Below are 12,158 nucleotides of genomic sequence, written 5' to 3'. Positions count from 1 at the left end.
AGAGAGCAGAAATCTCTGCAGGAACCAGTGTGGGATAGGAAAACTTGTTTTGTAATTGCTGGAGATTAGGTGTGGACAAGTCTGAGAGTGAGCAACTCCAGGGGGATCTAGTCATGGGGGGGTGGTTGGCATGCTTTGTGAGTGTTACCTGCAAGAGCTCCACCAGGTTCTCATAGTAAATATTGCAAAAAATTCCCCTTGTGCTCTGGGCAGGGGGAGGGGAAAAGGAACCATTTTTAAATATACAGGAGCACTCTGTTCTCCTTAACAAGATCTGCCCTCAGGAGACATTAGTTAACCAGAGCATAACCTCCTGGGTTTTATCAGAGCCTAACTGACCTGGGAGAAGGGAAATACCCAACTCTAGCCCACTCTAGCCATTCTGTCCCACCTAAGGGAGCAGAAAAAAACCTGAGAAACACTTGTGAAGTTCACGGTTCAGAGGCGTAGGCTCACTAAAAGACTGAGATCTAACCCTAGGACTATAGAATGCTTTCCCTCTGTCATGCTTATCAGCCATTACTAAAGGCCTGCTTACAGCAGATCATTTTACCCAGTATATCACGTCCAGCTATCAAGAAAAAATTACAAGCAAAACTAAAAAGAAAAAAAACACAGTTGGAAGAGACTGGGTAAGCATTAGAACCAAACATTGGATGTTGGAATTATCAGACAGGGAACTTAAAATAACTATGACTAATATGCTAAGGTCTTTAATGGATGAAATAGACAGTATGCAAGAACAGATGAGCAATGTAAGAGGAGAGATGGGAATCCTAAGAAAGAACCAAAAAGAAATGCTAGAGATCAGAAATACTGTAACGGAGATGAAGAATGCCTTTGATGAGCTAATTAGTAGATTGGACACAGCTGAGGAAAGAATCTCTGAACTTAAGGATATATCAGTATAAACCACTAAAACTGAAAATCAAAGAGAACGAAAACTAAAAAAACAAAACACAAATCCAGAACAGAATGTCCAAGAACTTCAGGACAACTACAAAATGTTTTAACACATGTAGTGGGAGTACCTGAAGGAGAAGGAAAAGAGAAAGGAACAGAAGAAATATTTGAAACAATAATAACTAAGAATTTCCCCACATTAATGTCAGACACCAAACTGCAGATCCAGGAAGCTCAGAGAACACCAAGCATGGTAAATACCAAAAAACCTATATCTTGGTATATCATTTCTTGAGTGAAAGAAAATCAAAGATGAAGAAAAAATCTCGAAAAAAAACTAGAGGGGTAAAAACACATATAGAGGAGCAAAAATAAGAATTACATCCAACTCCTTCTCACAAACAATGCAAGCAAGAAGAAAATGGAGTGAAGTATTTTAACTGTTGAGAGGAAAAAATCTCACCAGCCTGGAATTCTGTACCATTCAAAGCTCTCCTTCAAAAGTGAAGGAGAAATAAAGACTTTCTCAGACAAAAAGAATTGAGGGAATTTGTTGCCAGTAGACTTGCCTTGTGAAAAATGCTAAAAGAAGTTCTTTAGAGAGAAGGAAAATAATATATGTCAGAAGCTTAGATCTGTATAAAGACTATTGAAGAAAGAACAAGTGAAAGTAAAACGCAAACTTTTATTTTTCTTATTCTTAATTCACCTAACAGATGACAGTTTGCACAAAATAATCATAGCAAAAAAGCATTTGATTTTATATGCTTATACATTTTATATACATTATATGACACATGTATTATATATATGAAATGAATGGCAGCAATGATACAAGAGATGAGAGGGAGGAATTAGGATGCTTTTCTTATTAAAAGGTACTCACACTGCATGTGAGGTGGTATAGTGTTATTTGAAAGTGGGCTTAGATTGGGTATAAATTATATTACAAACTTTAGGGCAACCACTAAAAGAAGCTAAAAAAGGAGGTTGGCCCCATGGCCAAGTGGTTGAGTTCACGCACTCTGCTTCGGTGGCCCAGGGTTTCACCAGTTTGGATCCTGGGCATGGACAAGGCACTGCTCATCAGGCACCGCTGAGGTGGCATCCCACATAGCACAACCACAGGCACTCACAATTAGAATATACTACTATGCACTGGGGGGGGGGGGGGTTTGGGGAGAAGAATAAAAAAAGGAAGATTGGCAACAGTTGTTAGCTCAAGTGCCAATCTTTAAGGAAAAAAAAGAAGTATAACTGATATGCTAAGAAAGGAGAGAAAATGGAATCATATAAAATGCTAAATTAAAACCATGAAAGGCAGAAAAAGAATGGAAGATAAAAATAGGAACAAAGAACAAGGGCAACAAATAGAAAACAGTAACAAATACGGTAGATATTAATCTGACTGTCAACAATCGCTGTGAATATCAATAGTCTAAATGCATCAATTAAAAGAGAGATTGTCAGAGTGTACCAAAAAACAAGACCCAACAAATGTTGTCTCCAAGAAACCCACTTTAAATATACAGACACATATAAGTTAAAAGTAAGTGAATGGAGAAAAATATACCATGTTAACACTAATCAAAAATAAGCAGGAGTAGCTATATTAATTTCAGACAGAGCACATTTCAGACCAAAAGGTGTTATCAGGGATAAATGGACATTACATAATGATAAAATAGTCAATTCCTCAAGAAGACATACTAATCCTTAACATGCATGCACCTAACAACAGTGTCAAAAGGCATAAGGCAACAAGTGATAGAACTACAAGGAGAAGTACATGAACCCACCATCATAGTTGGAGATTTCAACACCTCTCCGTCAGAAATGGACCAACAGGCAGAAAATCAGTAAGGATGTTGTTGAACTCAACAACATCATCAATCAACTGGATATAATTGACGTCTATAGACTATTTCATCCAATGACAGCTGAATACAGATTCTTCTCAAGCTCACATGGAACATTCACCAAGATTAACGACATTCTGGGCCATAAAACACACTTTAACAAATTTAAAAGAATAGAAATTATATAATGTCTGCTCTCAGACCACAGTGAAATTAAACTAGAAATCAACAAGAAGAAGATAACTAGAGGGGCTGGCCCTGTGAACAAGTGGTTAAATTCGCATGCTCTGCTTCGGCAGCCCAGGGTTTTGCTGGTTAAGATCCTGCGTCTGGACCTAGCACCGCTCATCAAGCCATGCTGAGGCAGCATCCCACGTAGCAGAGCCAGAAAGACCTACGACTAGACTATACAACTATGTACTGGGGGGCTTTGAGGAGAAGAAGGAAAAAAAAGAAGATTTGCACCAGATGTTAGTTCAGGTGTCAATCTTTTAAAAAGAAAGAAAGAGGGGCTGGCCCTGTGGCTGAGTGGTTAAGTTCGTGAGCTCCACTTTGGCGGCCCAGGGTTTCACTGGTTCGGATCCTGGGTGTGGGCATGGCACTGCTCATCAGGCCACGTTGAGGCAGCATCCCACATGCCACAACTAGAAGGACCCACGACTAAGAATATACATCTATGTACTGAGGAGATTTGGGGAGAAAAAGCAGGAAAAAGAAAAAGAAGATTGGCAACAGTTGTTAGCTCAGGTGCCAATGTTTAAAAAAAAGAAAGAAAAAAAGATAATTGGAAAATCCCCAAATTCATGGAGATTAAACAACTCATAACACATAGATTGTAGAAGGAATCTAAAGAGAAATTTAAACATATTTTGAACCAAGTCAAAATGAAAACAATTTATCAAAACTTGTGGGATGCATCAAAAGCAGTGCTTAGAGGGAAACTTGCAGTATTGAATGAATATGTTAGAAAAGAAGAAAGATCTAAAATCAATCATCTAAGCTTCCATCTTAGGAAACAAGGAAAAGAAAAGCAAATTAAATCTACAATAAACAGAAGAAAAGAAATAATAAAAATTCGAGCAGAAATCAATGAAATTGAAAAGAAGAAATCAATAGAGAAAATCAATGACACTAAAAGCTGCTTCTTTGAAAAGATCAAAAAAATTGATAAGCCTCTAGCTACGCTAACAAAGGAAAAAAGAGAGGACATTAATTACTAATATCAGAAATAATATTAGTAACAATTAATTACTAATGATTAAATATATATAGTCACTACAGATCCTTTGGACATTAAAACGGTAAGAAAGGAATACTATGAACAACTCTACACCTACAAATTTGATAACCTAGATGAAATGGACCAATTCCTTGAAAGATTCGATATGTCAAAACTCACACAAGAAGAAATAGACAAGATGAATAGGCCTATATCTACTAAACAAATTGAATCAATAATTAATAACCTTCCAAAATAGAAAGCACCAGACCCAGATGAATTCACTGGTGAATTCTACCAAACATTTAAGAAAGAAATTATTCCAATTCTATACAACCTCTTTCAGAAGATAGAAGCAGAAGGAATACATCCTAACTCATTCTATGAGGCCAGCATCACCCTAATACCCAAACCAGACAAAGACATTACAAGAAAAGAAAACTACAGATCAATATCTCTCATGAACATAGATGCAAAGATCCTCAACAAAATATCAGCAAATTGAATCCAATAATGTATAAAAACAACTATACACCATGAACAAGTGGGATTTATCCCAGGTATGCAAGGCTGATTCAACGTTTGAGAATCAGTCAACATAATCCATTACATCAAGAGGCTAAAGAAGAAAAATCATATGATCATATCAATAGATGCAGAAAAAGTATTTGACAAAATTCAACACCCACTTATGATAAAAAAAAAAACTCTAAATAAACTAAAGATAGAGGCAAACTTCCTCAAATTGATAAAAAATATCTATGAATAACCTACAGCTTTTCCACCAAAACAAGGCAAGATACTAGCTTTCATTACTCCTTTCATCATTCTGGAAGTCCTAGCTAATACAATATGGTAGGAAAAGGAAATAAAAGTTATACTGGTTGGGAAGGAAGAGATAAAACTGCCTTTATTTGCAAATGACATGATTGCTTATGTAGAAAATATGAAAGAACGGACCAAAAAACTCCTGGAACAAATAGGCAATTACATTAAGTTTGCAAGATAGAAGGTTATATACAAAAGTTAATTGCTTTCCCATATGCCACCAATGAACAAGTGAAATTTGAAATTAAAAATACAATACCACTTACATTAGCACCCCCCCCATTTATACTTAGGTATAAATCTAGCAAAATATGTACAACTATGTGAGGAAAACTACAAAATTCTGTTGCAAGAAATTAAAGAACTAAATAAATGGAGAGGTATTCCATGTTCATGGATAGGAAGACTCAATATTGTCATGATGTCAGTTCTTCCTAAATTGATCTATAGATTCAATGCAATTTCAATAAAAATCCAAGTAAGTTATTTTATAGTTATTGGCAAACTGATTCTAAAGTTTATGTGGAAAAACAAAAGATTTCATAATGTTGAAAGAGAAGAACAAAGTTGGAGCACTGACACTACCTGACTTCAAGACTTGTTATAAAGTTACAGTAATCAAAAAAATGTGGTATTGGCAAAAGAATAGATAAATATATCAAAGGAACAGAATAGAGAGACCATAAATAGACCCACATAAATATAGGCAACTGATCTTTGACAAAGGAGCAAAGGCAATACAATGGAGAAAAGACAGTCTCTTCAACAAATGGTGCTGAAACAATAAGACATCCATGTGCAAAAAAAATGAGTGCAGACACAGACCTTGCAATCTTCACAAAAATTAACTCAAAATGGATCATAGACTTAAATGTTAAGTGCAAACCTATAAAACTCCTAGGAGATAACAGAGGATAAAATCTAGAGGACCCTGGGTTTAGGGGATGACTTTTTAGATATGACACAAAGAAAGAATTGATGAGCTGGATTTCATTAAAATTAAAAAATTCTGCTCTGGGAAAGACACTGCCAAGACAATGAAAAGATAACCCACATATCAGAAGAAAATATCTGCAAAAGACACATTTGATAAAGAACTGTTATTTAAAATATACAAAGAACTCTTAAAACTCATCAATAAGAAAGCAATCCGATTATAAAATGGGCCAAAGACATTAACAGATACCTCACCAAAGAAGAAATACAGATTTCAAATAAGCATGTGAAAAGATGCTTCACATGATATGTCATCAGGGAAATGCAAATTAAAACAACAATTAAATGCTACTGCACATATATTAGAATGTTCAAAATCGAGAACACTGACAACACTAAATTCTGTCAAGGATATGGAGCAATAGGAACTCTAAACCATTGCTGGTGAGGATGCATAATGATACAGCCACTTTGGAAGACAGGTAGTTTCTTACAAAATAACATACTCTTACCATGGGATCTAGTAATTGTACTCCTTGGTATTTACCCAAAGGAGCTTAAAATTTATGTCCACACAAAAACCCGTACCAATATGTTTACAACAGCTTTATTTATAATTGCCAAAACTTGGAAGCAAGCAAGATGTACTTCAGTGGGTGAATGGATGAATAAACTGTGGTGCATCCAGACAATGGAATATTATGCAGCGCTAAAAAGGAAATAAGCTATCAACCTATGAAAAGACATGAAGGAACTTGAGAAGCATATTACTAAGTGAAAGACAAATCTGCAAGGCTACATACTGTATGATTCCAACTATATTACATTCTGGGAAAGGTAAAACTATGGGGACAGTAAAAAGATCACTGGTTGCCAGGGATTAAGGGTGCTGGAAGAACGAACAGATAGGGCATAGAGGATTTTTAGGACAATGAAACTACTCTGTGTGATACTATGATGGTGGATACATGTCATTATACATTTGCCCAAACCCATAGAATCTACAACACCAAGAGTGAGCTAATATAAACTATGGACTTTGAGTGATTATGATGTGTCAATGTAAACTCATCAATTGTAGCAAATGTACCACCTGGTGGGGGATGTTGATAGTGGGGGAGGCTATCCAGGTATGGGAGCAGTGGGTATATGGGAAATCTCTATACCTTCTGCTCAATTTAGCTGTTAACTTAACCCCCCCCCCCCACAAAAAATAGAGCAAAAATCAGAATAACAAAGAGAAATTGACTTACCCATCATCATACTAGGAGATTTTAATATATTTTTCTGTAATGTACAGATCAAGTGGATAAAAAATAAAACTGGGACCAGCCAAGTGGCATAGAGGTTAAGTTTGCATGTTCCACTTCAGCGACCTGGGGTTTGGGGGTTTGAATCCTGGGCGCAGACCTATGCACCACTTGTCAAGCCATGTTGTGGCAGCATCCCAAATACAAAATGGCACAAATTGGCACAGACGTTAGGTCAGGGCCAATCTTCCTCACTAAAAAACAAAAATAAAATAAAATAAAATAAAAATCAGTAGGAATATTGATGATTTGAACAGCACAAACAATGTTTGACTTACCTAGAACTCTACGCTAATCAATTTAGGAAAGCATTCTTTTCAAGCACCCAAGATATGTTTTACAAAAATTGGCCACATACTAGTACATACAGTAAGTCTAAATAAAGTTCAAAGAATTGAACATACAGATTTATACAGATCACATTCTCTAACAAAAACAATGAAGTTAATCAGCAACAACAAAAAATATACAGATTTGGAAATTAAAACATATCATCTAAATAACTCATGCCATGGGTCAAGGGGAAACTGACTGAGGCTCCAAACTTTATGAGATGAAGCAGCTAGTGAAAAATCTCTGACAGTACAATGACTGAAGGACCTTCAAGAAGAGAAGATCTAATGCTGAATTTGAAGCTGCGTTTACTTCAGCATTCCCTGGGTAAAGAGGACCTCTCTTAGCTAATGCTCATATGCCAATCATGATTGGCCTTGCTTAGGTCACATGTCCACAATTTAACCAATCACTATGGATGGAGAGATGGCGTCCTCTGATTGGCCAGCCTGGTAACTCTACCTCTGTGGAGATGGAAATAGGAGTGGAACGTCTTGACTCCTAGACCCTCCAAGACCACATGGGGTCAGAAAAGAGATTGAAGGAAGCTTGACAAACAAAATCATCCTTCTTCCCGTAAATACAATTCTATAAACACCCCTACCTAGCATAATACAATGACTATTGAAACAAAACTAAAAACCAAAATCATGTCTAGTTGCCACCTCCAATCCCAAGCTGAGGATTTCTGGGTAATCTTTCATGGATTTGGTAGCCTATAGCTAAAAGATAAGTCTAACCTCCCTCATCACCACTCCCAGTGTACCCAGGACCCAATGACAAAGGGACAACAGAAACACTGCAATAAGTCTTCCATTTGGCAAGCGGTGAAGGGGAATCCATGCCGAGCAGCTCCTAGTACACTCCACACTCTGTCGGGCAGTAACATGGCCGGCCCCTGGCAGTGCAGTCAGCCTCTGGGTCAGTCAGCCCAACTGCCCCCCTTCCGACTAACTGCGAAAACACCTCTTGTCTAGAGGTTTCCATGGCCACTTCCGAGTAGGGTATAGCGGAAGACTCTGCATCTGGGGGCAACTTTAGCGGCCACTTCCTGTCAGCATAATTGCAGGGCTTGGGACTTGCCCTGGGGTTTGAGCAATCACAGACCACTGTTTATCAAGCTTGGAATTTTCTGGAAATATAATTTTCCCACAGTCCTGGTGGGTGGCTGTTCTATTTGAGTTTACCAACTCTGTTAGCTAGTAAACTGACTCCAGAAGTCTATTCCTGGTCTTTATCCTTGAACTGGGCTTACCCTTGCAGTTTCTGACTCAGAGATAAGCTCTGCCCATTTTGCCTTGTCATCGAATTGAGGGCTCTCTTCTGGGCTTGAAATGGGAAGTAGAGTTAATCTGACCTCTACCTCCAGCCTGCTTCCACTTGCATGGTGGGAAAAGAGCATCTATTAGCTCCAATTACAGGTAGATCCAGAAGTGGTTCTGGCTGTATGTATAGCCAGATCTTGGGGCTCAAATGATACTGTCTCTTCTTCTATCTCTCAGCTCTTCTTGCCTCTACTTGGCCTCCTGCTAAATGAAGCTATGTCCATATGATGGGAAAGATAGCTCCTGGAAGCCTCCGATTCATCCCCTTTCAAATTAGCAAATAGCTAAGAGAACATCTCTCTCCCCATATCAATCCCAGGCAATTCTCCGATTGGCCCATCTGGAGTTATATGACCATCCCTGTGGCCATGTGGGTGGGGCACTTCGGGCAGCCTGAGTCAGGTGCCCACGCCATGATAAGGGTAGGAGATGGGGCTGGGCGCTAGGATTGGCAGATCTGTAGGGACTATGCGGACTGGCGTAAAATGCTTCAAAGGAAGGGATGCTGGGTAGACAAAGACAAGAAAGTCCACAGGAGAGGAGCAAGAGAAAATAAAGGCCAAAGAGCAGGATAAGGCATGGGGAGTAACTCTGCGTAAGTTCCTAAATGTTTATTATAAGGGATCTCCAGTTTGACTCTGAGTTTCCTGACAATGAAAGCCAAGAAGGAAACATGATCAGTGATGCATAGCTGAGGTCTCCAGGCCCAGGGGAGGTTCAGAGCATGTCCCAAGTTTCCTTCTGTTTCCCTGGAGGCTGACTTTCTCAAGATCCCTGAAGGGCTACCTCTGTTCCACAGCACATGGCTCCCAGGCGTGAGGCTTACCTTTTCTTCGACTTCTACAAAAGATTCCATTCACACAAAGTAGTTAGTGAAGATGTTCACAGGAAGACAAGGTTGGGGGGATGGAGGGTGGTCTTCAAACGTCCTTTGGCTCCTGTTATCGGCTGAATTGTACTCCCCTCAAAACTCATATGTTGAAACCCTAACCCCCAGTACCTCAGAATGTGACTATTTGGAGACAGGGTCTTTAAACGTCAAGTTAAAATGAGGTCGTGAGGGTGGACCCTAATCTAATAAGGCTGGTGTCTGTACGTGAAGAGGAGATTAGGACCCAGAAATACACAGAGGGAAGACCACGTGAAAACACAGGGAGAAGGCAGCCATCTGTAAGGCTGCGGAGGAAACCAGTCCTGCCGATCCCTTGATCTCGCACCTTGATCTCGGACTTCCAGCCTCCAGAACTGTGAGAAAATAAATTTCTTTGTTTAAGCTGCCCAATCTGCAGAACTTTGTTATGACAGCCCTCGCAAATCAATACATCCCCTCTGCCGCTGGCCTGAATTCACCTCACTCACCATCTTACAGGCGTCTCTTCCCATTCCTTACCTGGCCTCCCTGAATGTCTTCTTCTCCTTCTCAGAGGCCAAGTTCCCCGATTTGTCTCAGACAGGGCAGTCTGCACCTTATCTTAAGTTGCTTGGTTAATGGAAACACCCAGTTCTTGGGCTCCTAGCCTCACAGCTTATGAAAATATTTTCCCAAACAAGGACTGTTTTCTGCCTAAGAAGATCTCTACTACCAGCAATTATGATCAAAACATTTTCCCTTATTTCAGCATTGTGCCTGTGCTAAAGACAATACTTGTGTTTGAGAAGTGTCCCTGTGATCCTCCTGTAGGAGAAACTGAGTCACATTCAGGGCATACACCATAACACTCCCACGATAAACCAAATCATCTCAAATACACAGCTGAGGGCCCACACCCACGGGCAATGATAATGAAATCAAGTGGGAGACTTTGAGGAAAGTCAGTGTTCAAAAAAGGAGTCCAAGTACGCAGCCTTTGATGGTCTGGCTCAGTCAAATTTAAAGGAGGCGATACCCTGCGTATTCTCCGGGCAATCCTCTGTGAGTATGATTTCTTACAGGGTTGACATTAGGGTTGGCAGCTGCAGTTCAAACTGAAAAGCCTGGACAGGCCACAGCACACCAGCATCGCTGTTGTAGGGTACAGCAGATCTGTATAATTTTAAAATCAACCGAACAGTAGGTGGGGCAACAACTGTCACTACACCCATTTTACCCTTGAGGAAATTGAAGCTCAGCTTGAGTGAGTAAGATCAGGGTCAGAGCCAAAGTGTGTACCCTGGTTTAACTTCTAAAATTTAGTTCTTTATCTCCTTCCTGCTTAGTTTGAGAAGTGTTATGTACAGTGGTTAAGAGCAAAGACCCTGGGTTCAAATCCTGACTTTATTTTTTACCAATCGAGAGACTGTGTAAGTTACATAACTGTTCTGTGCCTCGGTTTCCTTACCTACAAGGTGAGGACAGCAATAGTAGTTGTCTCGTAGGGTTGTTGTGGACAGCAACTGAGCCTAGAACAACGTCTGGAGTGAAGTAGGCACTCAATGCACTGTTACTCTTCTTCTCTAGTTAGGGCTTCTTGCCTGTCTCATCTTCAGCAATAGATCCGTGATAGGCACTTAAGATGCTAAGCTCAGGCTCTGCCTTCAAGTTGCCCTGTTAGGGGGAGGGGGAGCAGGCGAGTGAACAGCTGAGGTACTGTAACCCCACTGTGGGGGGTGAGTACTCTCATAGAGGCTGGAGCAGCGGGCTTCAGAGAACAGGACTGAAAATGGTCTGGGGGAGGAGAAGGTGCACAGAGCAGCCACATTTGCTCCAGATCTAGAAGAATGAGTAATGATTTCCACAGGAGAGGTATGGTACTTGCAAACAGGGAGTCATCAGGAGCTGCTGGTGGGTGGCGGTCGGGGAGGTGGAGACTCTCTGAGTAGTCTAGAACAAAGGGTGTTTGGACTGTGGATGAAATGGTGACGATCAGAGATGCTTTTCAATTGGTGGGGTGGCTCAGATAGGTGTTTTCAATAATTCCGGCCAGCATGAGTGGGAGAGGGGTCAGTGGGCTCAAGGAGGATGGTTAGGCATCTGTTGTCTAGAAAGATTCCACTCAGATCTCAACATGCCTGGGCATGATTTCTTTGGGAACTCCGACAGGCTGAGTATGTCAGGCTGTGGTGAGCAACAGGAAGGTTCCACCCTGAGTGGTGAGGCGCCAGGCCCGGGCTTGTTCCTCCTGCCTCATTTTACTCTGTGAGGGATGTAATGCCTGAAGAAAGAGCCTACAGGCTAAGTGAGGCCTGAGGCCTGAGGCCTGCATATGTGGTGGCCTCGAGCTTCAGAGCAAAACTCAAGAGAGTTGGATGAAACATGTGACTCTTCTGAGAAAATAATCCACCTCAGAGACAGCTGTGTGACGCTGTAGGAGCAAAGAGTTCACTACATTGCAGAAGACGTGTCCTCCCAAAGCTTCAGCTGACCCTGGGGTGGCAGTTAACCCAAGATCAACACAAGCCTGGAATGTGCAGCTGGTCCTTTCCCTCAGAAGAAATGTTTTTGTGGCAACCGAGGGATATTAAAGAG

At 40.4% G+C, this 12,158-nt stretch overlaps 1 long non-coding RNA gene across 2 annotated transcripts in view; it reads right to left on the bottom strand.

The window, feature by feature from the left end:
• Positions 1 to 10,232, bottom strand: part of LOC103556954 (uncharacterized) — a 37,162-nt gene extending 26,930 nt beyond the window's left edge. For both annotated transcript variants that reach the window (XR_011526407.1, XR_011526406.1), the window contains exons 1-2: positions 10,104 to 10,232; positions 6,999 to 7,249 (exon numbers count right to left, since the gene is read on the bottom strand). This is a non-coding gene — a long non-coding RNA (uncharacterized lncRNA). The remainder of the gene's footprint in view (positions 1 to 6,998; positions 7,250 to 10,103) is intronic.
• Positions 10,233 to 12,158: the final 1,926 nt, after the last annotated feature.

This window comes from Equus przewalskii, chromosome 14, assembly GCF_037783145.1.
Source record: "Equus przewalskii isolate Varuska chromosome 14, EquPr2, whole genome shotgun sequence".
Classification (NCBI taxonomy): Eukaryota; Metazoa; Chordata; class Mammalia; order Perissodactyla; family Equidae; genus Equus; species Equus przewalskii.
The sequence above is the reverse complement of the archived record's forward strand: the minus strand, read 5'-3'. Positions and strand labels throughout refer to the sequence as shown.